General features: G+C 50.0%; 1 protein-coding gene across 1 annotated transcript in view; it reads left to right on the plus strand.

The window, feature by feature from the left end:
• JAM3 (junctional adhesion molecule 3) overlaps nucleotides 1–19,262 on the plus strand; it is a 41,833-nt gene that overhangs the window by 12,353 nt on the left and 10,218 nt on the right. The window lies entirely within an intron of this gene.

The raw sequence follows: 19,262 nt of genomic DNA on the forward strand, positions 1-19,262 counted from the left end.
AAAGACTTTGTCTCCTTTATGCCCACTTGTACCTCCCCTCTGAAACCAGCTGGGGAATCCTGGTGAGGCGAATTGATCCACGTGGATGGCTCTTTGGAGCACGTACGCAATGCGTTGTACCAAAATGTTACAAGCTGGATTGAGTCCCACTCAGCGCGATGGCTCCGCCTGCATCACGTATCTCTGTAAAGGGCTATGCTAATGCAATTGAAGGGCTATCTGGCTGTCATGCTGGGAAATTGCTTGGAGTTCTTCCTTGCAATCGAGTGACAAAAATGTAATGACTGCGGCTGCTTGAAAGTCTACCAAGAGCTTTTCAATTCCTGGCTCATCCTCAGTCACTTCGGAGAGAGAGGTTTCCTGCTTCTCACGTCTGTCAATCAGCCTTGTGCTCCTGATGCGATGCAATATCTTTTGTTGCTTAATCCTCCTATTGCAATACCCCTTCGCCTTTCCCTCTTCCCTCCCCTGTTTTCTTCCTCTCAGTCCGGAGTTCAGGTCCCCTGTATATCCCGCAATAGCATTGGGGCAGGGACCATCTTTTTGTTCTGTTTGTGCAGCACCTCACATGACGGGGAGCTGGCCCGTGACTAGGGCTCTTTGGAACTTCCACAATACACATCAATAATAAAAATAAAAGCCAGAGTACCTGTGGCAGAATTCACAGCTGCTGCTCTGCGCTTGAATCTCCTTTAACAGCTAGCTGTTCAGCATGCTCTTAACTGGGATGCTAAGTGATGCAATGGTCCCTTCATCTCCTGGCGTGGTACTGGCTCAAAGGAGATAAAGGACGGAGGATGGTGGCAGCAGGGGGCCAAAGGTACATCAAGATTTCATTGCCACTTAGTATGTAAACCAATCTTTAAAATGCAGCTGTGGTGTGAAATTAAACTTGTTCAGAAAAGGCCTTTTCTGACTCAAAATGCCTGTGTCCTTTGTGTTTCTGCATCAGATCTACTGTCTTTACCAGCATAGAGCCAGTGCGGTGACGGAAGAGCAAGCTGAGTGCTTGTTTTCCTTGTGGCTCAGCAGCAACAATGAGGTTGCAGAGTTTTTATTGCAGGTGCTGATGCCGGAGGTGGAAGGACCCCCCTGGGTTTTCAGGTCCTGGGCTGTAGTGTGGCGTCGGCAGTTGGAAAATAATCTTTTCAAGCGTAAACGGAGCAAATTGATCGGGAATCTGCAGAGAGAAACTGGGGCCATGGTTTTCAGAAGCGAGTCGTAATGTTGGATGCCCAGTTTGAGACACCTCAAAGGGCCTTTTCAGAGGGTGGGGCTCAGCGCTTTCTGACAGGCCCCTTTCAGGTGTCTCTAGCTGCCCCCCCCCCCCCGAGAACGGAGGCTCCCAAAATCACCAGTCACTTTAACCAATCTTGGCCTAGGCTCTCTTTCCATTAGTGACTGTGATGTATGTGCTGCCATGCTATTTGGGTGTGTGACGTGAACAAAGAATGAGCGGCGTTTAGGCTGCCCAGGGCTGATGGAGAGCAGCACAAGGTCCTTGGTTTTGAGCTGGACTTTAAACAGCGCTGCGGCTGGAGAATCCGTGTATCTGGCCAGTGTGTTACGTAGTGCCGTCCGTGCCGGATCCATGGGGGACAGGAGTCTGGTACAGCCCCAGCTAGAGACCTTTAGCTCAAGCTGTAGCAGCTCTGGAGGCCCCTCAGTCAGTCCCTGGAGCATTGGACAAGGAGGAGGCCATCACATAAAGCCGTGCGCTCATGGGGCTACCTGCGGGGAACAGGCCCCGAGTGCCCTGCAGCCTCGAAGACTCAGTTTGTGAGCGGTGGGGATCCCAAGCAGGCAATCCCACCTTAACGTGGAGAGCCATGTCCAGATGCCACATTGATGGGTGCATGAGAAAGGGATACCTACTGGGTTGCTCTCTAAGGCCCGAGCCTGCTAATAGTTCCATACTGAGCCTAGTGAGTAACGCAGGCTGTCTATGCGGTAGTGAGTCATGGAAAAATTAGGCCATCAATATTCCAATATAAATTCCCGCTTTACCTGCCCAGCAGGTTCCCCATTTGCGTTATCTAGGGAGCTGTTCTGTGGCTGAGCAGAGCCAGCTCGGTTAGCCAGGGCTCCCCCATCACTGCCTGAAGCATGAACTGCAGCAGGAGCCTCCATGTCGAATGGGACCCTGGTGCCTCATTGCCTTACTGTTGTTCAGCACTTCTCATTGTCAGGGACTTAACTAGGATTACTAGATTATTGTGGGCCTGTCAGGAGGAATCTTCTCCTTTAGACCTTATTATCCCAGCTCATTCTGCAGTGTCAGACTTCCAAACCATTGCAGCCTTGCTCCCTCAATACTGGCTGATGAGACAGAGCTATTAGCAGTGGTCCGCTAAATAAAGGGAGCTTCTGCCCTCGAGAGAATAAAGCAGAATTGGGTTTCACTTGCTGCCTCCCCTGCTTAAGGAATTTAAAGAGGCTTTATTAAAAGTAAGGAGTTAGATGTTGCTGCTGCAGTGACTGCATAGGGCGAATGCTGGATTCTGGGCTCAGCAGCGGACTGACTCAACTGAGGCGGGTGCATGAATGCCAGGGACTCCAATTGAGTTGTACCAGCTAGATGGAAAAATGGCTTCTTTTTATTCTACATTTCTGCTCTCCCTGTTTCTATGTGGCCTAATGTTGTGTTGCAGCTGGGAGCTAGGAACTTCTGGGACCTGCCCTCCTGCCCAGCCACTGACTTGCTGTGTGATCTTGGGCAAGTCCCTTTGCCTCTTTGTTGCCTCAGTTTCCCATCAATCATGGGAGAATATTGCCTTTCAACCAGGGTGTTGTGTATGTTGCTTTGGAAAGGAAAAGTTGTTCAGAATCTTTATAATTGCTGACTTACGTACCCAGGGTTTGATCCAGAACCCCATTGAAGTCAGCAGGCTTTGGGTCAGGCTAAACAAGCTAAGGGATTGCAAGTGCCTTGCACCTTGCTGACAATGTCAGCTGCTTTCGGGTTGCAGAACTGGTCTTCCTGCTGTCGCTGCCTGAAGTAGAAAGGATCCAGCTTGCGAACATTCGTCTCACACCTTGTGAGCTGAGCTGCCTGGAGCTGGCAACACTATCCATGGAGCCAAGCTTTGGGGCAGGGACCGTCTTTTCAAGAAGGGCACATACAGCGCCGAACCCAGTGGGACCCTGTGTCCTGATTGTGGCTTCTAGACGCTACCACAATGCAAACAGTAAATAATAAATCCTGCTGTCTCATTTTGCAGTCCTTTTTCACCACAGAACTGCATCGGAACCATGCCCTGGTCGCTCTGTGACTGTGTAATTGGATTGTCCTTTAGTGGGGTTTCTGCAGTGGCACACTCTGCACTGGCAGATTTCAGGTGGATTCTGGATGCTGGCAAGGCATGTGCCATGTGACTTGCAGTACTGAGAAAAGAGCGTTTGTGCAGCCCAAGAAGAGATGCTCATGCCCGAGTAGGGGAGCTGAGGAGTTTACATCTCTGATGAGAGCAGGACCAAATCCTGTTGTTCGGTTGCATTTCAGAAACTCTCAGTTGCACCTGGACATGAGCATCCTGCAATTGAAAATCCAGTGCCTTGGCTGTATCTCAGCACTCGTGGATGCTTTGCCGGCGGCGAACTCAGTGCACCGTGCCATGTATTTTGAGGCTGGGTTGTTTCGCTTGATATCCCTGTAATGAGATTTCTCGTCTCAAATCTCCTCCTCTTCTTGAGGGAGCTCTGATCAGAGGAGAGCTCGGAAGCGAGGCAGGGTGGGCCTGACTGCCACTGACCAGTGGGGACAGGCGGGGTCATGAATTATTCCTCGGCTAGTCTGCAGTGATGGCTGAAGCAACGCTTTAATGTGGACGTGGGATTCTGCCCAAGGTAGGCTGAGTTCAGCCGCGGCTCTCTCTGCTGTCTCGGTTACAGAAGCCCTGCCATGTGGGACGGGCAGTTCTGAGACGTGAGGGGTTGAGTTATTTTTAGAAAGAAGGGCGGTGGGTTCTCACAGTGAGTGAGGACTGTCCCAGGAAGCTCTCCCTGCGTCCTGGGGTTCCGGAAGCTGCTTGCTGGGGCAACGGCGCCTCTCTGGGCCCTGCCTGCCTGCCTGCCTGATGGAACAACTTTGCTTTTAGTGGAGTTTTGCTGTAAGTTGGAATTGCAGCATGGGTCATGCTCTGGGCTTTGCTCTATTACAGTCCAGCTAAGCTCCGTCCCCAGGGCCCTGCCTGAGTTAGGCTGACCAGACGTCCTGATGTTATCGGGACAGTCCCGATTTTAACCCATTTGTCCTGCGTCCCGACAGCACATCGGTGGGGACGCCCTTTGTCCCAGTATCGGGGACGGACCGCTCACCACCGCCGCCGAAGTCCCGGGGCTGGTGTGGCGATGCTTCCTGGGGCAGTTCCCGGCGCCCACGAGCCGGCAGTGCGGGCGGCCCCTGGGCACAGAGGCGGAGGGGGTCTCCGCGTGCTGCACCGGCTCCCTCCTGCCCAATCAGAGCTGCGGGGGCGGGGCTTGCAGGCACCGGCAGCGGGCAGAGAGCCCTCCCCCCCCCCCAACTGACCCAGCCCTAGGAGCCAGGGGGACCTGCCGGATGCTTCCTGGGAGGCACCCCAGGTAAGCACCGCCAGGACTCCCCACCTCGCCCCCGGCAGGTCCTCTGGCTCTTAGGGTCGTGGCAGGGGGGCAGGGGGCTCTCTGCGCTCTGCTGGCACCTGCAAGCCCCGCTCCGCGGCTCCGGCAGCTCCCATTGGTGCTTGTCCCGGCCAACGGGAGCCACGGAGCTCGCGCTTGCGGCGGGCACAGCACGCGGACAGTCTGGAGACCCCCCTACCCCCTCGCCGCTCTGACCCTAGGAGCCAGAGACTTCCCAGCAGGGCTGGTGAGTGCGGCCAGGGAAGGGGGCAGGGTGTGATGGAGTGAGTGTCTGGGAGGTGTGGGTGGGGTGCTGGGCTGTGAGGGTGTGGAGGGCGCTGGGCAGTGCGGGAGGTTTGTGTGTCAGGGCACTGGGGGTCTGTGTGGGGCATTGTTTAGTGGTGGTGGTGGGGCTGTGGGGAAGGGCACTGGGAGGGAGGAGAAACCTGTGTCCCTGGCCCCTTGGCTTCTGCTGGGGGCTGGAGCTGTGGCCATGAGTCCTTGCTCCATGGCTTGTGGTGCGAGCTGCAGCAGGGGCCGTACACCCCTCTTGAAGCTTCCTTGGGCTGTGCGCCTCCTCTCATGGCTCCAATCGGGGCTGTGCACCTGTGGCTCCCCCCCGCTTGCCCAATGTGTCCTGATATTTCACTCTTGCGATCTGGTCACCCTAGCCTGAGTGGTTCTGCTGAACACTCTAGTGTCATGCAGCTGTGCAATGGCCGGTCTCCCTTCCCAGTGAGGTACAGGAAGTCCCTGTGGAGTTGTGCTGCATGTCATGGGGGTGGGGAAGGGAGGTGCCAGCCCTCTCGACCTGCAAGGGTTCAGTGGAAAACCATCAGAGATAACTGCCATCAGGATCGGGGGCAGGCAACTTGGTGAGGATGGTCCCTTTCATCACCGTCTCCCCTCCTTTAGCGTTCACACCCTTTAAACTCTTGTAGATGGTTATTGAGTCCCATGCGGCCAGCCCCCTTAGCCTTGAAATTGCAGACTTTCTTGTTTTGGTTTTATTTTCTCCCTTGGCTTTTGGGGGCTTGTCAACATCAATTAGACGAGGGGGCCCAGGTGTAACTGCTGAGCGCTGGCATGGATGATCCCAAATACCCTCCCTGCATAGACATGCTGGTGCCTTGATATTTAGACCCATGAATCTGGCAGGGCAATAGAATAAAACTGTACTGAGATACACAAGAGCTGCACGTCTGATAAAATTCCTCCACGCACACAGCAAGCCTCTTACTGCTGCAGCTGGAGTCTCCGTGGGAAAAGTGACTCTGACCAGGACACACATGGTAGCAAATGGCTAAGAAATATTTTGGCTAAAAATAGCAATAAGAGAAATTAAAAAACAAAACAAAACCAGGCACTTAGGAGAAGTTTAATTTCCAGCCACATGGCAAGTTTGACTCCTCCATGGCATAGAATCTTGTAACTTTTTCATGCCAAGAGTCACATGTGATGTATATATTCTGTTTGATGACAGTGTGCAGAAATCCAGGCTGGGAAGGACCAGAATTATTTTTTGTCTTACCAGAGCGCTATGGGGCTCTAGGCACAGGTTGGAACTCCGCAGGGCTAGGCACTGTCTTAGGTATAAATGCAGGAAAGTTCAAAATACTTTCCTTCCCCAAGGATAATTAAACCAGCCTCGCCCCAGTGTTGTTCTTTGCATCCTTCATGTCTTACTCACAGGCTCCTTCTACCTCCCTCGTTCCTGATTCTGTTCCTGAGTCAAGAGGCTAAATTCAGCCCTGGCATAGAGGGAGGTAGCTCCTGGGTCTGAGGCTTGCGCCAGGGCTGGTTTTAGTCGGGTAAATTTGGTCAGATTGTTACGGTGAATTAGGACTCCCTCCAGGAGAATTTCTGCTAACTTGCATTTTTCCATGCAGCTTCCTACCCTTTTCTTGGATCTGCCCCCTTTCCTCTGGCAGACACACAGCGCAGCCTCAAAGTTGCAGTAGGGAAGGCAGCTGGAGCTCGCGGGTGTGAAACGATCCCAGTAACACTTCGCAGGCTCTTAGCGGTGAGCTTGTAGGCAGATGTTAACACTCCCTCAATACCTGCAATCTGTCACTTGCAAAGTTCATTTGTAAATGTTCCTGTGCACTTGCCTCGGATACCTTCGGCTAAAAGCATACAGAAAGATAAAGAAATGATACTGTAAAGTCTGGAGAGGCGGTCCTAAAAGGGAAGCCGTTTCCAGCCCTCTCTCCCCCACCCGCTTTGGGCTCTTGGCTTTGCTGACTGTTGGTCTTTTCCCAACTCCTGTTTTTCCCACCTGAAGATGATGTACTGACTCACTCATAGGCCCGTTCTGAAGCGCTGCTTACATTGTGTTGGTCAAGCTACATGATGGAGAAGAACTAAGAACTCAAGAGATGAGAGACAGAGAAAGGAGTAGGAGATTATAGGCTAAAGGTCCCACAGTCACTGTATTGTAGCTTGGCTCTCAGCCCAACATCCATGAATATTGCAAAGGCCAGCGGTGGGAGCGTATCCACTTCTTTCTATTCTTGGAATTACAGGCAGCTGGTGATATTCTTCCTCGTCCAGGGCCTGGTTCAGGGAGGCACTGAGCATCCTGACTCCGGTGGGAGATGAGCACCTCGCAAGATCGAGTTTGGGGGTTTAAGTGTTTTTTCGCCACACCTTGTGCAGAAAAACGCCCAACTCGCAGGATCCTGCTATGGGTGCGAAGTGTGGCCCAGAGCAGCATGGCCCTCCTTGGGTAATATCTTTGCCTTGATTTAGGATCTGATCCTAACCTGAAACTTGACCTATACTGGGCGACGGGGTGGTGAGGACTTCGTTTGCCCTGGCGTGTTGGGTTCTCCCCAAACTCAAAGCAAAACTCCCACCAACATAAACCAAAATAAGGTTCATTGTCCCCTTCCCCTCCTCACCCTGAATCCCTGCCAGGTGTCACTGAACTGCAGGGCTGTCCTCTGGCTGTAATCTGCAGCTTTCTCTGCCATGTGTGCAGCTGCTTGGCACGTCCAGAGGGAGAATGCAACAGGGCCGCTGCCGAGGGGCGGTCTGGGAGGAAGGGCTTGGACTGGGGAAAGGCCATTGTCAGAAATGATATCAGGGCATCCTGCCGGCCTCTTATCACTGCTATCTGCCTGTTCCCTTCCACTAACCCGGTACTGATATCACATCGCTGTTGGGAGGAGAAGGGCAGCGGCTTTATTTATGCAAGTTACAGACAGAGCCCAATGTGATGATGGCAGCTTCCCCAGGGCTGGAAAGTGGAACGCCAGCGGAAGCAAAAACGTGTATTGACTCCTCATTCTGAGGCACTTGCTTCAAATCCTCACTTTTCAATATTCCCATTTCTGTCCCCTTTCACCCTTCCTCTTCCCGTGCTGCTCGAGGCAGCTTGCCAAGTAATTAGAGCACAGGACTCTCAAACATAGATTTCCAGCTCTGCCACTGAATTGTTCTGTCACCTTCATTGAGTCCCTGTAGTTCTCTGTGCCTCGGTTTCCTCATTGGTAAAATGGGTGTCGTACCTACGTACTGCATCATGTGTATTTGAGGCTTAACTAGTGATTGCAAAGTGCTGTGACTGTCCAGGGAACATTGCTGTAGAAGAACACGGTAGTTGAGAGTCGCAGAGTGGTCTAGGGGACTTGAACACCTCCCGCTACTAATTTTAATAACGGAAGATAGTTGTTGAAATCCTTTAGATAGCTTTAAAAATCTCAAACAGTATTGGTTGGGAGCCAGATCATTTCTAAGATCTGATAGCTCTGTGTCTGTTTGTTTGCTAATTAGAGCATTAAGAACAGCTGTCAACAGAATAGGACTGTCTTATCAAATTCCCAGACAAGTGACCTGTGTTCGTTTCCTTCTTTCCTTTCTGGTCATTGCCAAAGACTCAGTGTGCACATAAATGGAAGCTTGCTCATCTGTCTGCCTCTCTTCTGAGTCACGCAGTGGTGCAACAGGCCCAGTGTCTGACTTCCCAGGAGCTGCTGTGATGTTTCAAACCTAGACCTGTTGCAGAGGGGAGGGGGGGTTGATCCTTGAGGTCAATGATGAGAGAGAACCCCTAACTCATCCGGGCAGTCACCCAATGAGACACATCCACCATTCAACGTATTCTGTGCTCCCTCGTCCCCGCCAGTCGCTTGGGAAGTAAACACATCCTGAGCGATGTGCCCTTTGCAGGAAGAGAACAGGAATTTTGGAACCCAAAAGTTCCCTAAAAGTTGGTCCTAGGGTACCTCCTGCGTGGCTTGAACGTTCTCCCCAGCCACACGTCATCCCTCATGTCCATGGGCAACTGACTCACTCAGTCTTTCCTCGGAGATGGTGGTGGTTTATCGTAGGTACTGCGGCAGCACCTAGCAGTCCCACTCTGAGCCCTATGGTGCCGAGGGCTGTGCGCACGCACAACGAGAAGCCGGTGCCTACCCTGCAGAGCTTGCAATCCATTGAGGAAAGGCCTGATTCCTCTGGGTGCTTGTCCTGCCTGTGGTAGGACTCAGCAGGTCCACATTCAATTCCCTGCTCTCCCACAGACTCCCGGGGAGACCTTGGGCAAGTCTCTGTGTCTCAAATCCCCATCTGTAAAATGGGGATAATGGCAGTGCTCTGTTGTGAGCATAAACATGTTAAAAGTTGGCGAGGTGCTCAGACAGGAGCCTGCGGCAGATGGGTACGTGACCCGCTACACCCCTCCAGTGAGCTGTTTCTCTGTTGTGCGGGTGTGTAGGCTGCCTGTATACGAACAGCTTTGCTGTCTGATGGAGGTAGAACAGTAAATCTCCCTGTCAGCAGGCTGGGTGCGTGGATTGTTTGTTAATGGGCTTTCTCTCTGCAAAGTACATGAAAGGTCTTCAAGGTGCAGATTTAAACCAGGAAACTCACAGGTTTAAGGTGTTTGTAGCACGGTTAGGTTTCACATACTTTATAGATTAACGTTCATTTCTGGGGCCTGCTTAAGCAACGAGCACTTGTTGCATTATTGATGAATGAGAACCTGAACTCTTGTATTTGTTTTTTTGTTTTTTTAATTGCAAATGTAAGGCCCCGATTCTGCAGTGAGCGCCACATGGGGCCACTGCCCAGAGTTGGTTGCATGAGCAAGGTCCTTATTCGTTTAACCCTGACAACAAGCCTGTTGCTGTACATGTAATAAAGATGAAGTGGGTCCATCTCTGAACAACCTATCAATCTAATGTTCCATTAACATGGGAGGGCATTGTATTGGCTGGGGAGTGGGGGGCGGGGGGCTGCTCTTTTTAAAAAAAGAATCAAGGAATTTTCCCTTGTTTGATGTCTGTCTGTTCCTGGTCTCGTAAAGCTCTCTCAGGCCCTGCTGCGCACTGTGCAGAGCTGAGAACAGTGGCTGTTTTCAGTCACACTGCATTTGGACAAGCCCAAGCACCAGCCTGGCTTAGGGAGTAAGGGAGACCACTTCATAATACCAGAAAAAGACAGGCAGGGGAGAAGCCCTGATCAGGCAAGTATATGCGACTTACAGGGACAAGTATTTGTGATGGGGGTTGAGGGTGTTAATTTAACCCCTGCCCCCAAACACTTCCTTTCTTTCTGAGATTCTGGTGTAACAGGCTGCCCTGATTGTTGTCTCCATAACACCTCTTAGAATAATGTTGTGACATGACTACTGTATATATGCACCACTGCTCTCTACTAGATGGAGTAATTGCTGCGCCCCTTGGTGTTATAGGCCCCAAACAGCTAGCTCAGCGGCAGGGGCCTGCCCTTCTGAAGGAGGCGGATCTGCGTTCTTTCCCAGCTGTCTGCGTGAAATTCTTCCTGGCTGTGGCATATAGGTTAGAGGCATCCAGGAAGTCAGAGGATGCTATGGACTTGTCATAGTAAGGAGGTTTTGTGCCCATGGAACAGGGGTGCTTTTGGTGTCCTCTGCACTGGTTAACTTCATTGCTTTATATGTGTACCAAATAGTTTGTGCTGGCCACTTGGATTGCTGGCAAGCTTATCAGGTGATCTAAATTTAAATAAATAAAGTAGCCTGCCAGAAATTGGCTTCTTTAAAAAAGTGTATCCGGTTTCTTATTGATTGGTGAATGCATTCATTCTGCTCTTTAAGGCTGTCGGACTGCTGCAGAACACTTTCATGCTACAGGAAACTCCAGCTACTGTATTAAAATTTGTACTATTTTCGAGATAATGAAATGTAGGTAATTGGAATAGAGCACTGTCATAGGAGTGCTGGCTCCTCGCTTTGATCATTTGCTCGTTACTAGTAATTATCTTTAGTGCTCGTATAGCACTTGTCGTTTAAGGATCCCAAAGGTGGACCAGTATCATCATCACCATTTTACAGATGGGTAAGTGGAGGTACAAGTAGGTGAAGTGACTTGCCCCAAGCTCTGCAGCTGAGCTCAGGGTAGAACCCTCTTGGACCAGGCAGTCTTTCCCTGTTTTTAGTAGGCAATCCTGTGACAATTCTGGAGTGTAAACTCTTTGGGACAGGTACCACCATTTACATTATGTTTGTACAGTGTCACACAATGGGCCCCGTGTCTATGCGCTACTGTAATACAAATGGTCAGTAATAATAAACTGGTGACATCTGATCACTGGATACAGAAGGAGAGCACGAATCATAAGCCAATAAAGAGACAATGCTTGTAGAATAGCACAAATCACGTGGAGAATGAGAAGAAAGGCAGCAGAAGGGTAGGGAGAAGGAAGGGGGAAAAAAAAACATCAACGCATGTGGGGAAAGCCCGTTAGACCTCCCTGCATCATTCCATTTGCAATCCCTCTTGTTAATTACTCTTCATGTTTCCTGCCTGTGCCAACATGTCTCTTTTGTTCGTAGGAGTCTGTCGGGGACTTGGTTTCCTTTTTAAAGTAGCAGCACAAATGTGTATCTAAAATAAGTGGTGGTGTTTTATGTAGCTGGTAAAAATAAAAGCCTCCCAGCGTAGGCATCTATGACAGCACAGAGGATTTATGGCTGGTTGGAGTGTTTTCCAGTGCCACTTGGATGCCCGTGGGAGGAGAGCCTTTTATAACTGTTATCGGCTCCCACACAGACCAGGCCCCGGGTCCAGACTGTTGCTTAATTTGGACATGAATGCTGAGAGGCTTTTGTTTGTCAGTCTTTGGCTACGCATCTTCATTGTTCCCCAGCCTGCCCCGGAGCCAGTCTTGACTGTGTCCTCGGCCAAGAGCCGACACAGATCCCTGGACCTGGCAGTACACATGTGGCTCTGCTTGGCCCTTTGACAACCTCCTTTTCCAGCTAACCCTCGGATCAGCTGTGCGCCTGCCACGTGGATGCCACAGTGAATGTATCACTGACCTACTTGGGCCTGGAGCAGGATTTGGCCCTTAGACCTTCAGTGCTAAAAGCACAAAAGAGCTAATGGATCGAGGATGGGATTTTCAGATGAGCCTACAGGAGTTAGGCACCAAAGGCCTAATTGATGAAGGCCTGTAAGCACCTAAAGATGCTGATAGGAGCTTTAAAAAAAAAAAATCCCATTGGTGCCTAAGTGAGTTAGGCACATAAATCCAATTAAAGACATTAGGTGCTAGGTGCCTAAGTCCCTTGTAAACCCAGTAGGCACCAGTCTGCACCTTTGTAAATTTGGTCCCTGTCTCTAACTCTGAATGGGAGCTAGCACTTAACTCTCTTGGGCTCATTCAGAATTCCAGCCAAAGGCCATTAGTTGGAAGCAGTAGCCGGCTCACAAACCTCTGATGTGGACCAGCCGGGAGAAGGAGACAGAGCACCCCACTTTCCTAGTGCATTGGTGATGATGCAGGTGTAACTGAAAGCCACAATCAGGTTGTGAAAAGCAGGGCTCTTGAGAACTGCACAACTGACACCATGTGGGAGAATTGGCTAATGGGTATTCTGGGTGTAGCGCAAGGATAAGATTGCAATGGGATGCTTTGACTTCCTTTAATAAACCCAGCTCTATCCATGCTTGAGTTCCTTTGAACTTCTGGGAAAGGCAAAAGTATCAAAGATCTTTGGATCCATCTAATTATGTCCTGGCCTTTTGATTACTTTGTACTTATTTAGCACTTCCTATCTATGGATCCCCAAGCCTTTTACAAAGGTGACTGAGTATCATTATCCCTGTTTTTCAGATGGAAAAACTGAAGCACAGAGTAAGTAAGCACCTGATTTTTTGAGGTGCAGAAAGTCAAATTCCTTTGAAAATTAGGCCCTCAATTCACTCAGGATCAGTTAGGAACAGAAAGCAGCTCTCCAAAGTCTTGTTCCCTTCCCCTGTCCACTAGTCATTGCTGCTTTCCCTACTCTGCTAGCTCTCCCCCACCAGACAAGTTGACCGACAAAAATGGGAACTGTTACACTTCTTGCAGGCACACAGTTAGCATGTTTTTGGTGCGACAGGGATCAGCACGGGGTTCAGCTGGGCTGCCCTAGCTGTTGCCCTTTGCAGTAGGTTGACATAGGTGTTTGCTTTCTCCAGTGCACCATCTTTACTGTAGGGTGTTTCTCAAAATTGGCAGTCCAGCATGTTGACACACACAGCATTCAGCTGCCATGCATCTAGGGCCTAAAAGCATACCATTCACTCTCACTCAGCAGCACTCTTGCTACATGAAGTAATAGCCAGGAGAGTAACAATGCATAATAAGTGTGTGGTTTGTAATAGGATTCTCACACGCCTTAGATGCATGCTGAATTGCACAACCAAAGACTTTGTGGTGATGGGGAGAGCCCAGGGTAATGGACAATGGACCTCCCTCTTGCTTTTTGGGGGGCGGGGGCGTATGTATAAGAAAGAGTTAACTCACCGCTGGTGTGTCCCCAAATGGCTGGGCATGGTGTAGGAGCTCTTTCCTTGTCTAATGCCCCTCCTGACCGCTGTGTTGCCTTTAGTGGTCTTTCCTCTCATGACTTGGCCCCTCCTCTCATGACTTGGCCCACCAGCCAGGTCTCTCTAAAGTTTCTCCCCTGCCAGGGTGTCCGTGTCCCAAATGGACAGTGTTGCATGCAACACTGGTCATCAGTCTGCCATCTTGCACCCCTCCAAGGCTCCTCCCCTGTCCCACTGTTCTGGACTCAGGGCTTCTCTCTGCTGTCTTTCAGCCAGACACCAAAGTGAAACACAAACCACAACAAAAGCAGCTTCTGTCCCCTACCTTGGGCTTAAACTTTTTATCCATGCTGGGGCCTCCCCAGGTCTATGCTGCTGCAGTACGCTGACTCTCAGGGGCTATCACCGCAGAGTTGTGTCCCTAGTCTAGACCCTCATCTCCCGTGTGCCCCCAGGTCTGTCAGCCTGTGGGTTGCCTTCTCTCAGGCACACTGTAGGAGTCTCCTTCACCCCTGCTACCTTCTCCCATTTGGGACAAGGGTATCAACTCCCTGCTACTCAGAGAGAGACTGCTTCTCCCTACCTACACCTACTGCTCTGGGCTTCCTCTCTTTATAGAACTCCTTCCCCAGCTGGGACTCATCTTTAATGAGGCCTGGCCTGGCCCTCCAGGTGTGCTAATTGGCCTCTCAGGCCCTCATTAACCCTTTTGTTGCCGGCATGGGGTACATATTCCATCACAGTGTATTTTATAAAAAAGATAAATGAATGTATCAACTAACTATAAATTTGGTAACAATCAATCACTCTGTTGGACACCCCGCTCCTCCCTCCCCCCGGCTTCAGCCATCACACATCAAAGCTCGGTTTGAGGCAACAACTTGATTGGGAATCTTTACCAGCCCTGTTGTTTAATTCCGAGAGAAGTTAGCTTACAATGCCTGTGACCCAAGAACCTCTTAATGCCAGCTGAGAAGGGAGTCCAGGTATCTCCTGAGTCTGGTAGGTACGTTCTGGTTCATCAAAAAATGTCATGTGAGATCTCAAATGAAAACTCACAGAGCGGTTGTGGGATACAAATTTTGTATTCGCGCAGGGCTGTGTTTATACGGGCTGGATCTCCTTAGCCAAAATAAGAGCAGAAATACGCTGCAGGCGCTGACCTGTATAGAGTTCTGGTGGCATCTGGGCTTCAACCGTGGGTCTCTCTGGGCCCCCCCCAGTTCACGATGTGCCCAGCCAGCGCTGCACCTGCTGGCATTGTTGCAGCTTGTCCGCATGAGGCGTGCAGAGGGCTCTGGGGGCGGGATGCATGCCAGTGCAGATAAGAGTCCCGGGGGCACAAGCCTTGTTACGCCACTCACCTCGTGGATTGAAGGCTCCGGAGAGATTTCAATAACGCACCCTCACTGTGCTGGGGGGAGTTTCTGAGCATACACAGGCTCCTCTAAAGAGAGGGTTGTAACGCATGATCATGGAATACACCAAACAATGCACATTCCGTGGTTGCCATTAAAATAGTCAGCATTTTCCAGCAGCCGTGGTATCTGACATACCACAGCGTTCCCCACTACTTAAACAGCAGCGTGTGCGAACAGCTCAGATCTTTGATTTTTAATGGCTTCTCCTGTCCCAGTAAGACTGATGCTGGTGGGGCTCATTTGCAGCCTCTCTGCTCAGTTTGTTGCTCCCTGCCTGGCTTTCCCTTCCATGCTGTGGGTTAGAGCTCCCTGGCTGCAGCCCTCTTCTGCTGCACTGTGAACAATAAATCTGCCCTCGGGTTGATTTAAGGCGGCACAGCTACACCGTGCCTACAATCCATAAACATCATAATCTGGGAACTGCAGCCAGCTTCTGTATTTTAAACCTGTTGTTGGCCTGCTTTGTGCCTGATGGGGCAACATAAATCTCTTGTTTTTAATCAGTAGGAAAGGGTGAGTAATGTTTCCAAGAGCTGAGAAAGGGTCAGCGTCATGATGTAATCCTATTGCCTGGGAAGTAATGCCAGTAGGATCTCCACTCACTTTGAAGAGCATACCACCCTTAGTTAGTGGGGTATTACCTCCACCTTCGTATGAAACGATATACAGTATATTTTGTCCCAAACCCGATTATCTGAACCTCTGCATTACCTGAATCCCTTCCTTGTCCCCTATGTATCTCACACTGGGCGACAAGGAAGGAATTCAGGTTATGCAGAGGTTTGAATAATAGAGCAGAGACCCCAGGCCAGGACCGTGATGAGGAGGAGGAAGAGGACAAGCCAAAGGCAGCAGGGGAAGCTACCCTGGTGCTGAATGACTCCTGCCCTCTCGATTGTCTGAATAACATCTATGTCCCCTATGCTATTGGGATAATCGGGAGCATACGGTAACAGGTATTATATTAGATGTATTTCTATAGCAGTTGTCACCATTATCTGTTTGATGGGACGTTCTGGCTCTGGGAAAACTTCCTTCTTTTAAAAAAGGGCACATAGTACAAAAGATGAAAGGTTCATTTTTTCTGCAGCCGTGGATGTTTTCTCTTAACTAATGAAGGCAATGTTTGCACCCCCTTTTGATATCATTTGGGTGCATCTGTGCAGTCAGGAAAGCAAAGCTGATGAGATAGACTAGGACAGACTGGAGCACAGTTGCTGGGCAGACTGTCTTCTCTAGCACTCCAACACATCCTAGCTCTCGCCCAGAGCCCTCCTACTATTCCTGGCCCCAGGAGATGCTGCTACTTGTGGTTGTTGTTGTGCATTACTCCTTTAGGGAGTAGGGGCCTGTCTCAGATGTGATGAGCACCCGCTGCTCCCATTCGCTTCATCCCAGCCCTTCTGCAAATCAGGCTCGGGGCTTTGTTCACCAAACCCTCTCTACTATGCAAGATCAATCCAAGTCTCCAAAGATAAGACAAATGGAGTCCTGGTACACAACAGAGCCCTGGAGGAGGGTGTTCTTCACAAGGGAAGAGATCAGGAGCTGGGACAAACATTACTCTTCCTCTCCAAGCTTTGGCTCCTCCTGCCTCTCAGAATGTTATCGCCCCGTTGTGTAGGCCAGGGGTATTCAACCTAGGGCCTGTGTGCCAAAGGCGGCACGCAAACAGATTTTCAATGGCACTCACGCTGCCCGGGTCCTGGCCACCGGTCCGGGGGGGCTCTGCATTTTCATTTAATTTTAAATGAAGCTTCTTAAACATTTTAAAAACCTTATTTACTTTACATACGACAACAGTTTAGTTATATATTATAGACTTATAAAAAGAGACCTTCTAAACCCGTTAAAATGTATCACTGGCATGCGAAACCTTAAATTAGAGTGAATAAATGAAGAGTCAGCACACCGCTTCTGAAAGGTTGCCGACTCCTGGTGTAGGCTCACGAGTGGAAAAAGCATCTTCACCAGTTGCATCCTCATCAGTGTGTTCTGTTCCTTGGGCGTTTTGGCTAATTAGTGCTGTCCAGAAAAGACTTTTCTCTTGTAGGAGAATATGAGTCATTAGTCAGTGTGTGTTTTTGAAAGGCAAATGCCTTTCTGCAGCAGAAGCATCGGCAAAGTGGTGACCGTGAGGAAAGGGCATGTACATCCAAGCTCCTGAGCAGTGGGGGATGGAGTTGAGGGAATGTGTGCTTTGCAGCCTGCGGGTAGGAAACCTCAATTCCAAAACAAAATGGGCCCACCGTCAGCAGGGAGCCTGCTTAAAAGTGTGTCAGGGGACTTCAGAGGGATTTTCCTGAGCTTGTTGCTTGTCTTCATATGGCTGGTTACTTTAATGCTCTGGGCTTTTGTTGGGATTACTGGGATCTGCTTATGCTCCCCAGGAAGGAAAGTAAGGATCAAAACTAGATTCGCCGTGTGGGATCTTAGATGGAACAAGAAGGATCAACGCGAGAGTGAAGGGAAAGGAACATGTTACAGCTTCTGTGTGGCCTGGTTACCATTCAGCAGAGCTAAGCCTGGAAATCGCAGAACTGGTATAAATATGCTCCGCTCTCCCTCACTGCTGGCCTGTACCTGGGCTTTGCATAACTACTCCATTGCCTTCCTATGATACTAAACCAAGACTGGAGCCTCCTCTTCTACCTGCCGAGATCTAGCAAGGAAGGTGGCATTCTTCTGTGCTCCCAAAGGAGAAGTGTTTTCAGACTCAAATCCAGGCCCCCGAGGGCTAAGTGCCCACCATACTGCACTGTGATTCATTCTAACCCTGACTGACCACCTTACAGGATCAGAATGGTCACCTTCTTGAGTCAATAGTAGGCTTCTCCAAAGTGCTCTACACATGTCTCCAAATGCTGAGAGGGAGAGGAGTGCAGAGGCAAGGAGTAATTTGCCTTCGTAAGACAGTAGTTTGGCTGGGGCCTTTGCTAGTTTGCAATGTCTTGTGGCCCTCATCTGTGCAATGATTCTCCTGGAGTCATGGTCTTTAAACTTCCCCAGCCTCCCAGAGCATCTTGGTCTTTTTTGAGAAAGCTGCTTGGGGCAGGAACTATGCCCAACATGGCATTGAGCAAACTGTCAACACTTAACAAATAACGAGTCATGATAACTAGCGGGGAGAATTCCAAAAGTGGCTAAAGGGTGTAGGAGCATCAGGCCCATCAACTTTCAGTTGGTCTCATCTCTCTTACGTGGTTTTTAAAAACCCCCCAGTCCTGCAGCAAAGGGCAAAGTTTCTTCACTGTATCCTCCTGATCCACCCAACTGTAGGAATTTTAACTTCCTTTTATAGCTGGTTGTTGATCTGAAATGTTTCCACCCAAAATACCAAGCACGTGGGAATTTCCAGGGGTTTGTCTTAATGATGTAGGCCCTTTTCCTCCTCTTCATGTCTCATTTTGAGTCCCTTTCCTGGTTTGTCTTGTCCGTTTCATCCTGGATAAAGCAGGGTCCTGATTTCTGTCCATATCAGATCACTGATGGTTTAATTTTCATCTTCCTGACTTTGGACCTAATCCAAAGGCCACTGTCGTCCATGGGGGTGGGGGTCATCTTTCTATTGACTTCAGTGGGCTTTAGATCAGGTCTTTAATAATGAGTCTCCATGCTGGGCCCTGGTGCACTATTGCTGTAAACTATTTTGTGTGCCTTACCCCATCACTGGGAGACAGGACTATGGAATATACTCTGTGGGAGGGTATGTTTAAATGGGAGGTGCTGGACCCCGCTGGTACTAGACTACTCAGCTGTAAAAATTTCTCCATGTGAGAGAGAAGGTTTGCTCAGGTGGTCACGTTTTCCTGATGGGCAGTGCGGATGCTATCTGGATGCCTCCCTCTGCCCCAGAAGAACTCTCTGGAGAGTTGCGTGGTGGTGCATGTACATGGTTTGTGCACCCCTTTGAGCCCTGCCCTGATGAAAGGCGTTATTATGCTTGGAAAGCCGTAAAAGGCTGGCTGGGTCTCAAGCAGGAGAACACTGTAAAGAGGTAAAGCTTGCAGCACTAATTGGGAACATTCAAGAGGCTGGAATAGCAGCGGCAAGAAGGGGAAACCAGGGCCAACTGAGAATGAAAACAGCCCATGGCGGACGGAGGGCTTGCTGCCTATGGTGGGTGGTATTTTCTAGAGCACTCTGCATTGGCTTATCCCTGCTCCCCGAGAAGCCAGTGGAAAAGGTGGCTTTTGATGATGGGAGCAGAATCAAGCTGCTGCTGAGAACTTTTGAACATTCCACTCAAAACTGTGAAATCCTGGCCAAACTGAAGCGATTAGGAAATTTGTCATTGACCTCGGTCAGGCCAGGAATTCACCGAACCTGCTTAATTCCAATCCCCTAACTTTGCCCAGTTTGAGCCCTAAAGCTGCCCTTTCCCTTTTTGTCCAGCTTTCTCTTGGAACAGCCTTCTATGGCGTATTAACAACACATTGTA

The sequence above is a fragment of the Lepidochelys kempii genome, chromosome 22 (genome assembly GCF_965140265.1).
Source record: "Lepidochelys kempii isolate rLepKem1 chromosome 22, rLepKem1.hap2, whole genome shotgun sequence".
In the NCBI taxonomy this organism is placed as follows: domain Eukaryota; kingdom Metazoa; phylum Chordata; order Testudines; family Cheloniidae; genus Lepidochelys; species Lepidochelys kempii.